This window comes from Pristiophorus japonicus, chromosome 2 (assembly GCF_044704955.1).
Source record: "Pristiophorus japonicus isolate sPriJap1 chromosome 2, sPriJap1.hap1, whole genome shotgun sequence".
Classification (NCBI taxonomy): domain Eukaryota; kingdom Metazoa; phylum Chordata; class Chondrichthyes; family Pristiophoridae; genus Pristiophorus; species Pristiophorus japonicus.
Genome location: NC_091978.1, coordinates 198,749,049 through 198,761,168, shown reverse-complemented (window position 1 = coordinate 198,761,168; position 12,120 = coordinate 198,749,049). Strand labels below are relative to the sequence as shown.

Sequence of the window (12,120 nt, the reverse complement as noted above, 5' to 3'; positions counted from 1 at the left end):
TTAAAAAATGAAACAATTAATTATTTTCTCAACACTGATAGAAATGCAATATTTATCGAATACCTTTACTACAATTTTCAAATACTTCTGATAAATCCTTCATTTGTATTTCTCGGTCTTCTTTATAGCCTGGCACAGAGCTTGGAGACTGAGCTGGGTGAATCGCAATTGGAGTGGATCACAAGCAGAGTACAAGAATTTGATGATAGTAGGAATTCCATTGAGAGGAGGAAGGCGGTTTCTCACGTCCAACTTAAAAGGAGGAGTGGAGTCACAGAGCCGAGACTCTAAGTATATAGATATCTAATATTTAGATTCTTTGGCCAGAATTTTGCCGGCACTCGGAGGAAGGCGGATCCACTGTCAAAATATAAAAGACTGACTGCGAGTCGACAGCCTACCTCCTCGTCAGTTTCCCAAGTGCCGGGTCTGTCTGTACTTGTTAAAAAGGTACTTAATCAACATTTTACCATGTACATACTATTTTCCCAGCTTTCTCACGAGGTTCCCTTCGTTCGTGATCACGTCAGATAAGCAGGTTTTCAATTACTCTCCATTCCTCTGAATAGTTGACAGCTGCAAAAGTGGTTTAAATGCTACCATTTCACAGCTGTTCACTTTCCAATCTTAGCAGCTGGAGCCTTCAGAATTTGGAATACACTTTTCAGCTTTATACAGTTTGGAAATGTTTGGAGTAAACTCTATATCCACTGTCACCTCCTTGGAGCAGGCTCTCTCACCACTGACAAATAACTTCTATCATCTCAACTTCAGCTGCCATCTATTCCAGCAACAAAGATTCCCATGAAAAAAATCTCACCTTGGTCCTTAGAATCCCACCACGATCAGCCCCAACACCAACATCACCAATCTTCTCCGCAATCATCTGATGCTGCAGAGGACATAGGGCATCAGCACTGGACCACCTTGCTGCCCAGGAGGCCAGGGACGGCCTCATCATGGACAGATTTACTTCACTTGATGCTGTACACCCTGGCTGCCACTTGATGCACCAGGTTGGCACCACCCCACACTAGTACCATAAAGTATCCCTGCAATGACCAAGCTATTCCTTTCACAATCAGCATTGCGGGGGAATACCGTTATGCCTCACCAATTACTACAACTCACTAAGTCACTTCCAAAGGTGCACATAAATCTCTCCAAGAAGGCAAAGTGTTTAAAATAAAGATTTCAATGTTTGGCAACACATCAACAGAAACTTTACATGAACATTGGCTAAAAGCCCCAAGTGCCTACCTTGGTGTGCTGTTAGTTGATATGATTGGACTAGGATAAGGGCGAGTGTGAGGGGTGGCTAGTGAGATGGGGATGTGATAATGTAGATAAAGAGAAATGGGTGGAGGTGCAAGGTAAGTTGGTGTGAGTAAGGATGTGCAGGGGTAGGGCAGGGAAGGCAGAGTGATGGGGATGTGATGTGTGGTACAGCAGGATGAGGTTGAGTGTGGCCTTTGCAGTAACGTTTCATGGTCTACTGAGATCATTGGAAGGTTTGGGCCACTGCAGCCAGGTCTTCCTGACGCCATCCCTGCCTGTGCCCTCCTGTGCAATGTGCAACCAGGTGCATTGGTGTTCTGGGGAGGTCTCTTCCATCCATTGGAAGGGAATAGAACCTCCCTGCGTGCTGTGACTCCCTACATAAGCATGTGGAGGGAGCCGTGGGAAAGCCTGAGTGCAGCCATGCACCTTTGTGCAGTGCTGGTCATTGTTTGCAGCACCTCAATGCTGCAGAACACTGACAGCACAACTGTCTAGATGTCCCTTTAAGGAAACCGGCTGACGACGCATCATAAAATTACATCATCAGGCCCGCTTCCTTTTAATTGGCCAGGAACCTCACAGGGTGGGTTTAACAAACCTCATCAAGGGAAAATTCTTTTCACAAAGCGGGATGGAGCCAGGAGTGGGGTTGCAACCCGCCACCTACCTCATCCACACTGGACCCGCCTCGGTAGGAGAAATCGCGGCCTTTGTGTTTGGCATCTCAGTGGTTCTCGTTGAACTTGAGTAAATAATTTTGCCTTTTTTCTCTCTAAATTAGGGCAGTGGGTTAAAGTAAGAAGTTTAGTTAGTAGTCTAATTAATAGAGGCCTGACAAGGCACCTCAGTCCCGTCGAATGCAGTTCCTGTGCCATGTGGGAAATCCACGACGCTTCTCATGCTCTTGACAACCACATGTGCAGGAAGTGTCGTCAGCTGGAGGAACTCGAGCTCCGGGTTTCGGAGCTTGAGCAGCACCTGGCGTCACTGCAGTGTATCTGTGAGTCACGTTTCAGGAGGCGGTCACTCCGCAGCTTAAGAGTTTGCAGGCAGAGAGGGAATGGGTAACCACCAGACAGAAAAGGAGGACCAGGCAAGAAGTGCAGAAGTTCTGAGTGCACCTCGTACTCTTATTTCAGTACTGACTAGCGCGTGGCACCGGAAGTAATCCGGAAATTCCGACCTTTCAGGTTCTGCTTATTAATCTCTTTTCTTGCTCCCTAAAATCTCTGTGCAGGACCTCATCCCTGCAGAGGATGGTTCCTCTGGGGAGTACAACCAGAGTCAAGTCCATGGCACCATGGGTGGCTCAGCTATACAAGGGGGGAGGAGGAAGGTCAGAAAAGCAATAGTGATAGAGGATTCAATAGTTAGGGGAACAGACAGGCGTTTCTGTGGCCGCAGACGTGACTCCAGGATAGCATGTTGCCTCCCTGGTGCCAGGGTCAGGGTCACTGAGTGGCTGCAAGACATTGAAGGGAGAGGGTGAATATAGCCAGAGGTCGTGGTTCATATCGGTACCAATGACATAGGAAGAAAGAGGGATGAGGTCCTGCACACAGATTTTAGGGAGCTAGGAAAGAGATTAATAAGCAGGACCTAAAAGTTAGTAATCTCCGGATTATTCTGGTGCCACACGCTAGTCAGTACTCAAATAAGAGGATAGAGCAGATGAATGTGTGGCTGGAGAGATGGTACAGGAGGGAGGGCTTTAAATTCCTGAGACATTGGGACTGGTTCTGTGGAGGTGGGACTTGTACAAACCTGACGGGTTGCACCTCAACAGGGCTGGGACAAATATCCTCACAGGGAGATTTGTTAGTGCTGTTGGGGAGGGTTTAAACTAGGTTGGCAGGGGATGGGAACCTGAGCGCATATTCAGAAGGGAGAGAAGCAAACCTGGAAATTGGAGGCAGTAAATTAGTAAGTGAGTTTGGAAGGCAGAGGAAACAAAGGCTAGAAAATAGACAACAAAGGGGTTTGGCAGTGCTTAATGGCATATACTTCAATGCAAAGAGTCCAGTTAATAAGGCAAATGAGCTGAGGGCACAGATAGACACGTTGGAATAGGATATCATAGCTATTATTGAAACAGCTTTTTTCCGACATTTTTTCAAGATCCCGCTCACTCCCGACTCTTCTATATACAGAAACGTGTTTGGAGCTTTGACTGAAAGAAGCTGAAGACCCTGTTATCCAGTGCTTACTTGGGTCTTCTCAATGTGTACGTAGCAAAAGAAGACAAAAGAGAATTAGGCAGTGGACTTTGAGTAAGTTCTAATGCAAGGAGAGATACTGACACACTTATTCACAAGGCAACATAGGCTATTAATCCTAATAAAAACAAATTTCACTTGAAAGCCACCTTGCTGCTTATATAATTCTCTCTATACCTCAAACAAACTTTAATTTGTATGGCACCATGTGGCAGATTTTCCATTTTGGTACTCACGGCACACAACTACAATGCTTGAATGGCACATCGGGAAATTGTACACTCTCAGCCTGATTTCCTATCCATTAATTTTGAGCTCTAGGTGTGCAATTTTCTGTAATGCACTGCCAGAATTTATTCGAAAATTCTTCTTAAAGCAATGACCTTGGATAAGGTTCAATATAGGCCTCCTTGCTAAATAACTATGTTTTTCTTAATTTAACATATTTACAGCTGAAGCAAATATCTGTAAAATGTATTTATTATTAATGTTGGAATCAGAACTGACACTTTATTTGTTCATTCACTTGCTTGGAGATGTTTTTGTTACGTGGGAAGCAGTATACAAATGCAAGTTGTTGTATTTTTAGAGGCAGAGAAGCGGAGACATGATGTCACAACATCACTCTCAAAGGCCCCTTCGCTCTGCTGCTCAGCCTGCATTCTATTTCTTTAATTTCAGATTGTTTGGCTTATAATAATGCTTTTTTGCTGTGCTGGAATATACCTCAAACAGCCCATTTATTGTCTCATACTAGTGGCAATTATGTTCAGTTTGGTCAGGACAACGAAGTTAACGTCTTGACGCACATACTGACGTTTGCTTTACAAATATATTCTGTAGGTGATTAATATTGAAGATGTCTACTAGACCAGCCTCTTGCATAAGTCCAACTTCACAGTTTCAGTAGTGCAAGGGAGAGCGAGTTTGTAGCAGGCAAGAATCACATATTTTTCCTTGGGAGTGTTTTTATCCATTTCGGACCTGTAGTTGCTGAAGATTCATTTCTTTAGCAAATCTTCAGTTACAGTGTAAGTAGAGTTTAAGGCAACCCTCTTCTGGTCTGTGATCTGTATTGATTATCAACCATTAATGTACCTTGTTCCTGGAACAAAGTTCTCACAATCTGTTGGTGGTTTATTTTGTAATAATGACTTTGCCTTCATTATTTCAATAGCACAGGATTACGATTCTTCTGATAGTTTACAGTTAAAATAGGGCTGGATTTACATATTTTTTTTAAATAGGTCATATTTTATACTTTATTCTACCTAGAAGAGTTCCTTTGTTGGTCATTGTAAATGTATTCTTCATAAATGTATTTACGATTTCAGTACAATTAGTGTGGCTCACTGTTGATTGTGCTGCCAGACTCAAGAAAGTTGGAAATGTCCCCATCAATAATTGTCTCAGAACTTTCACCTTCCTTGTGGAGAAAAGTGGCAAGTAATTTAAATCAATATAGATACATACGAACAATGACAGACAGGTAAAGATCATCTGGTCCATCAAGCCTGTCCCACACAATTGCGATATTTTGTGTATCACAACATCTATATTCCACCCTACCCGAAACCACGTGATCTCCTGGGAGAGGCAAAAAAAAACTGATAAAAAACCCAGACCAATTCGGCGGGGAAAAAAAATGGGAAATTGGTGTCCAACCTGTCTAGGCGATCGAAACTAGTCCAAGAAATCACTCTGGCCATTAAATTCCCTGCAGTACCTATTAGAATCAGGTAAATTTATAACCGAAAACAAAGAAATGGCAGACCAACTGAACAAATACTTTGGTTCTGTCTTCACTAAGGAAGACACAAATAACCTTGCGGAAATACTAGGGGACCGAGGGCCTAGCGAGAAGGAGGAACTAAAGGAAATCCTTATTAGTCAGCAAATTGTATTCGGAAGATTGATGGGATTGAAGGTCGATAAATCCCCAGGGCCTGATAGTCTGCATCCCAGAGTACATAAGGAAGTGGCCCCTGAAATAGTGGATGCATTGGTGATCATTTTCCAACAGTCTATCGACTCTGGATCAGTTTCTATGGACTGGAGGATAGCTAATGTAACACCACTTTTTAAAAAGGGAGGGAGAGAGAAAACAGGGAATTATAGACCGGTCAGCCTGACATCAGTGGTGGGAAAAATGTTGGAATCAATTATTAAAGATGTCATAGCAGCACATTTAGAAAGCAGTGACAGGATCGATGCAAGTCAGCATGGATTTAGGAAAGGGAAATCATGCTTGACAAATCTTCTAGAATTTTTTGAGGATGTAACTAGTAGTGTGGGCAAGGGGAAGCCAGTGGATGTGGTATATTTAGACTTTCAAAAGGCTTTTGACAAGGTCCCACACAAGAGATTAGTGTGCAAAATTAAAGCACATGGTATTGGGGGTAATGTATTGACGTGGATAGAGAACTGGTTGGCAAACAGGAAATAAAGAGTAAGAATAAATGGGTCCTTTTCAGAATGGCAGGCGGTAACTAGTGGGGTACCGCAAGGTTCAGTGCTGGGACCCCAGCTATTTACAATATACATTAATGATTTAGACGAAGGAATTTAGTGTAATATCTCCAAGTTTGCAGATGACACTAAGCTGGGTGGCAGTGTGAGCTGTGAGGAGGATGCTAAGAGGCTGCATTATTATCTGAATGGTGACAGATTAGTAAAAGGGGAGGTGCAACGAGACCTGCGTGTCATGGTACATCAGTCATTGAAAATTGGCATGCAGGTACAGCAGGTGGTGAAGGCAGCAAGTGGCATGTTGGCCTTCATAGCGAGAGGATTTAAGTAGAGGAGCATGGAGGTCTTACTACAGTTGTACGGGGCCTTGGTGAGGCCACACCTTGAATATTGTGTACAGTTTTGGTCTCCTAATCTGAGAAAGGACATTCTTGCTATTGAGGAAGTGCAGCGAAAGTTTACCAGACTGATACCCGGGATGACAGGACTGACATATGAAGAAAGACATAGAACATATAAAATTCTGACAGGATTGGACAGATTAGATGCAGGAAGAATGTTCCCGATGTTATGCTAAGGGCCATATCCAACTACCTCTTGAATATATCTAACGAACTAGCCGCAACAACATTCTATGGTAGAGAATTCCACAGGTTCACAATTCTCTGAGTGAAGAAGTTTCTCCTCATCTCGGTCCTAAATGGCTTACCCCTTATCCTTAGACTGTGAGCCTTGGTTCTGGACTTCCCCAACATCGGGAACATTCTTCCTGCACCTAACCTGTCCAATCCCATCAGAATTTTACATGTTTGTATGAGATCCCCTCTCATTCTTCTAAATTCCAGTGAAAATATGCCTAGTCGATCCAGTCTTTCTTCATGTCAGTCCTGCCATCCTGGGAATCAGTCTGGTGAACCTTCACTGCACTCCCTCAATAGCAAGAATGTCCTTCCTCAGATTAGGAGACCAAAACTGTACACAATATTCAAGGTGTGGCCTCACCAAGGCCCTGTACAACTAACTGCAGTAAGACCTCCCTGCTCCTATACTCATCGTATAAACCTTAATCTTATCCCCCTAAGTCTATGTTGCTCTAAGATATAGAGTCCCAACTCTTTTAGCCTAGTTTGATAACTAAAATGCTTTAGACTTGGAATTAGTCTTGTGGCCCTCTTCTGCACCCTTTCCAGAGCCTCAATATCGCCCACCATGTGAGGGGACCAAAACTGGACACAGTATTCCAAGTGCGGCCTGACTAAGGTCTTGTACAAGGACAAAACAGTATGCCTCATCTTATACTCAATTTTCCTATCGATACACCCCAACACCCTATTTGCTCTAGCTATCGCTTGTGTACCTTTAAGGATGTATGCACTAGAATGCCCAAATCTCTTTCTATCTCTACCATCTTTAATGCCTTTCCCTGGAGGGTGTATGAATGTTGAGCATTTGCCTGCCTACATGCATAACACTGCACTTATCTAAGTTACACATCATTTTCCAGTCTTGAGCTCAATCGGCCAACATATTAAGATCTGCCTGAATCAGACGAGCCTCTTTTCCAGTTCTTGCACTCGCACAGACCTTGGTGTCATCTGCAAATTTGCAAATAGTGCCACCAACCCCTGAATCCAGATCATTAATAAAAATAAAAAGCAACAGTCCCCACACCGATCCCTGTGGGGCACCACTGGCTATCGGTCTCCAAACAGATACAAATCGATCTATAACTACTCTGTGCCTGCATCCTGCCAGCCAGTTCTGAATCCAGCTCAATATATTTCAACTAATACCAGAGGCTCCGATCTTAAGAGAAGCCTCTTATGCAGTACTTTGTCAAAAGCTTTCTGGAAATCTAAGTAGACAATGTCGACTGGGCTTCCCTCAATAACCAACTTTGTAACTTTTTCAAAAAATACAATTAGATTTGTGAGACAGGACCTCTTTTTAATGAAGCCACGTTGGCTGACCCTAATATGTCCCTCCAAGTATTCATATATTGCATCCCTTATGATTCTTTCAAGCATCTTACCTATTACTGATGTTAAACTGATGGACCTATAGTTACCCGGGTCTGCCTCGTCATCTTTTTTTTTTTACATTAGTCTCCTTCCAATCTGTAGGAACCATTCCAGAATGCAGTGAGCTATTACAAAAACAGGCCATGGGCTCGCACAGCACATGTCCCATCTCCCGGAGGACCCTCGGGTTGCCCTGCTGCTCTATTTAAGTTCTTAATTCTTTCTAAAACAATATGCTTATCTCTGTTAATGTTACTGATAAAACTAGTATTAATTTCTTAATATTCGAGCATCATCTTCAAGGGTGACTACTGATGCAAAATACTCATTTAATATTTCCGCCATATTCAGTGAGTTATTTGTAACCTTTTCTTGAACACCCTTCAGTGGCCCAATACAGTCTTTGATAATTATCTGACTCTTTACGTAACTGAAAATGTTCTTTCCATTACTGCCACAGTTGTCTACAATCCTTTTTTCCAATAGCCTTTTTACTGATCTAATAGCAATCTTCGTTTTCTTTAGTTGTTCTTTCTATTCAGTCCTATTATTTGAGTGTCAAATGTATTTAATTTATAGAAACATTTCTGTTTACATTTCATTTGTCTTTGTACATAGCCAGTCAGCTATCTTGGCTTTTTCTTTTCACGTTTCCTTCTTTGGATTTTGGGTACATGTTTGTTTTCCACATTTTTAATCGTATTCTTAAAAACCTTCCATTTATATTCAACATCGGTCGCATCACCATGAAGGAGGGTTAGCCAAATTATCCGTTCCAAATCATCTGCCATTTTGGAGAAGTTTGCTTTTCTGTAAACAACTTGCAGGTTCTCAGTAACTTTAATTCTGCTCGCCAATTGGAACCGTATAATGTTGTGATCACTGTTGCCCAGATGTTCCCCTACATGGAGGCCTGATACGAGGTCAGGCTCACTACTAAACACCAGATCCAAAATATGATTTTCCCTAGTTACTTCATTAACATGTTGAGTCAGAAAACAGTCTTTTGTATATTTTCAATACATTTTTCAGCTGCAATGCCCACAACAATAGGTAAACCATTGTGCCACTGAATGCCAGGAAAATTAAAATCACTCATCAAGCAAAGGATACTTGAGGCAGCAGTCGACATGGCCATAGAATTGGCAGTATTATTGCATCTACAGTGCCTTTTCATCGCTCACATATATAAATAGTCAGTTGAATAGTTAAGAGATGCCAATTACATAATAGTAATTAAAAACACTGTTGGATTTTAATTAAAAGGAATTTTAAATTATCTTTAATTTTATATTTAAAACTAACTAGGACATCAATCAGCACAAACAATAAACTGAACAAATCAACCTGCGGGACCTGAAACATGCAATAAATGGCACAAGTGATCCAAAGAGGCTTTGAGTTAATAATTACTGAACAAGAGAGGGATGATGCAGACATTGTAGTTAAAGAGGAGGAGTATGAAATATTAGATGAGGGAGTGAAGGGCTATGGGGAGTGGCAGGGAAGTGGAGCTGAGCCCAAGATCAGATCAGCCATGATCTTATTGATTGGCGGAGCAGGCTCAAGGGGCCAAATGGCCAACTCCTGCTCCTATTTCTTATTCTTATGAGATAAACATAGTGAGAGGAAATAATATGGGATTTTACATCTTTGAAAGTAGATAAATCTCCAGGCCCAAATGAAATGTATCCCAGGCTGTTAACAGAACCAAGGGAGGAAATAGCAGAGGCTCTGACCATCATTTTCCAGTACTCTCTGGCTACAGGTGAGTTACCAGAGGACTGCTAACGTTGTACCGTTGTTTAAAAAGGGAGAAAAGAATATACTGAGTAATTACAGGCCAGGCAGCCTAACCTCAGTGGTGGGCAAATTATGGGAAAAAATTCTGAGGGCCAGTATTAATCATCATTTAGAAAGGCACAGATTAATCAAGGACAGCCAGCATGGATTTGTTGAGGGAAGGTCATGTCTGACTAACCTGATTGAATTTGTTGATGAGATAACAAGGAGGGTTGATGAGGGTAGCGTGTTTGATGTAGCCTTTTAGCAAGGTCTTTGACAAGGTCCCACATGGCAGTTTGGTCAGAAAAGTTAAAGCCCATGGGATCCAAGGGAAAGTAGCAAGTTGGATCCAAAATTGGCTCAGTTGGCAGAAAACAAAGGATAATGGTCGATGGATATTTTTGTGACTGGAAGGCTATTTGGAGAGGGTGAACAAGACAAGGGAATCCGCAATAAATGGTGGGATACTGGAAAGCGTAGAGAACAAAGTGACCTTGGAATGCATGTCTACAGATAGCTGAGGTTAGCAGGACAGGTCGATAAGGTGGTTAAGAAGTCTTATGGGATAGTATTCTTTATTAGCCAAGGCACAGAATATAAGAGCAGGGAGGTTATGCTAGAACTGTATAAAATACTAGTTAGGCTACAGCTAGAGTACTGCGAACAGTTCTGATCACCACATTATAGGAAAGATGTGATTGCACTAGGGAGGATACAGAGGAGATTTTCAAGGATGTTGCCTTTTGGAGAATTTTAGCGATGAGGAAAGACTGGATAGGTTGGGGTTGTTTTCTTTGGAACAGAGGAGGCTGAGGGGAGATGTAACGGAGATGTATAAAATTATGAGGGGCATAGAGTGGATAGGAAGAATCTATTTCCCTTAACAGAGAGGTTAATAACCAGGGAGCAGAGAGCTGTGGAGGCTGGGTCACTGAATAGATATAAGGTGGAGCTAGACAGATTTTTGAGCGATAAGGGAATAAAGGGTTATGGGGAGCTGAGCCCATGATCAGATCAGCCATTGAATGGCAGAGCAGGCTCCAGGGGCCAAATGGCCTACACCTGCTCTTATTTCTTATGTTATGTTCTTAAAGTAACGGAGTGATTATCTGCACAAACATTTTTGCGGCCTTCTGCGCATGCGCACGGCATCCCAGAGACATGCATGCGCATCCTAGCCCCTTGTGTGCATACGCGCCGTTTACTAAGATCATGCATGTGCAGCATGCAACCGTGCAGTGGGACACGCTTTCCTCAGCTCAGTAGGAGAAGGTTATTGGATTCGTGCAGCCGGGGGGGGCGGGAGGATCGGGAGGATCGGAGGGGGGTGGGAAAAGAGAGAGAGAGAGCGAAAGGAAGGAGAGGGGGAATCGGAGTGGGGGGGAAGAGGGGGAATCGGAGCGGGGGGGGGAAGAGGGGGAATCGAAGCGGGGGGAAGAGGAGGAATCAGAGCGGGGCGAGAGGGGGAATCGGAGCGGGGGGAGAGGAGGAATCGGAGCGGGGGAGAGGAGGAATCGGAGCGGGGGAGAGGAGGAATCGGAGCGAGGGGAGAGGGGATCAGGAACTCGGGGAGGGGGCGGGGCAGAGGAGGTCAGAAACTCGGGGGAAAGAAGTTTCAGGAACTCCTGGCGGGGGGAGGAACTGGAGCAGGTTGAGAAGGTCAGGAACCCTGGGGGGTTTGTGCGAGGTCAGGAAATTGGGGGGGGGGGGGAAATTTGAGCAGTGGAGAGGTCAAAACCTGGGCCTGGGGAGGGGGGGGGGGGGGGAGGGGCGGGGGAAGGAACTGGGGCAGGTCGAGAATGCCAGAAACCCGGGGTGTGGTGGGGGGGTTGTGTGCGGTGCATAGGTCAGGAACTTGGGCCGAGGGGGGGGGGGGGTGGCGGCGGGGGGAGCAGGAACTCGGGCCGTAAGGGGGGGTAGGGGTCAGGAACACGGGAGGGAGGAGAAGGTCCGAAACTTGGGAGTGTGAGGTAGTTTAGGAACTTGTTTGGGGGTGGGAGTAGGTCTTAACACTGTCCTATTTCAACTCTGTTCTGTCTGGAGCAAGGCAGTCAGAATGGCTCGAATTACACTTCAAAAAGTAATTAATTACTTCGGCAGGCAGGATCCAATTGCAAATTCCAGAGAAAGTGCTGGGTGTGTCTTGTCCTCCAAGGGGATCAATAGAAATTAGATATTGCCTTCAAGGTGACCGATCAGAGATTTGGTATTGGAAATAAATGCCACCTTAACATAATTGGTAGAAGGATTAAAGGGAAGTTGAGAATTATTTTCACCCAGAGGGTAACATAGAAACATAGAAAATAGGTGCAGGAGTAGGCCATTCAGCCCTTCGAGCCTGCACCACC

At 43.9% G+C, this 12,120-nt stretch overlaps 1 protein-coding gene across 3 annotated transcripts in view; it reads right to left on the bottom strand.

Moving 5' to 3' along the window:
• The window catches only part of ccdc149a (coiled-coil domain containing 149a), a 227,162-nt gene that overhangs the window by 153,596 nt on the left and 61,446 nt on the right, over positions 1-12,120 (bottom strand). The window lies entirely within an intron of this gene.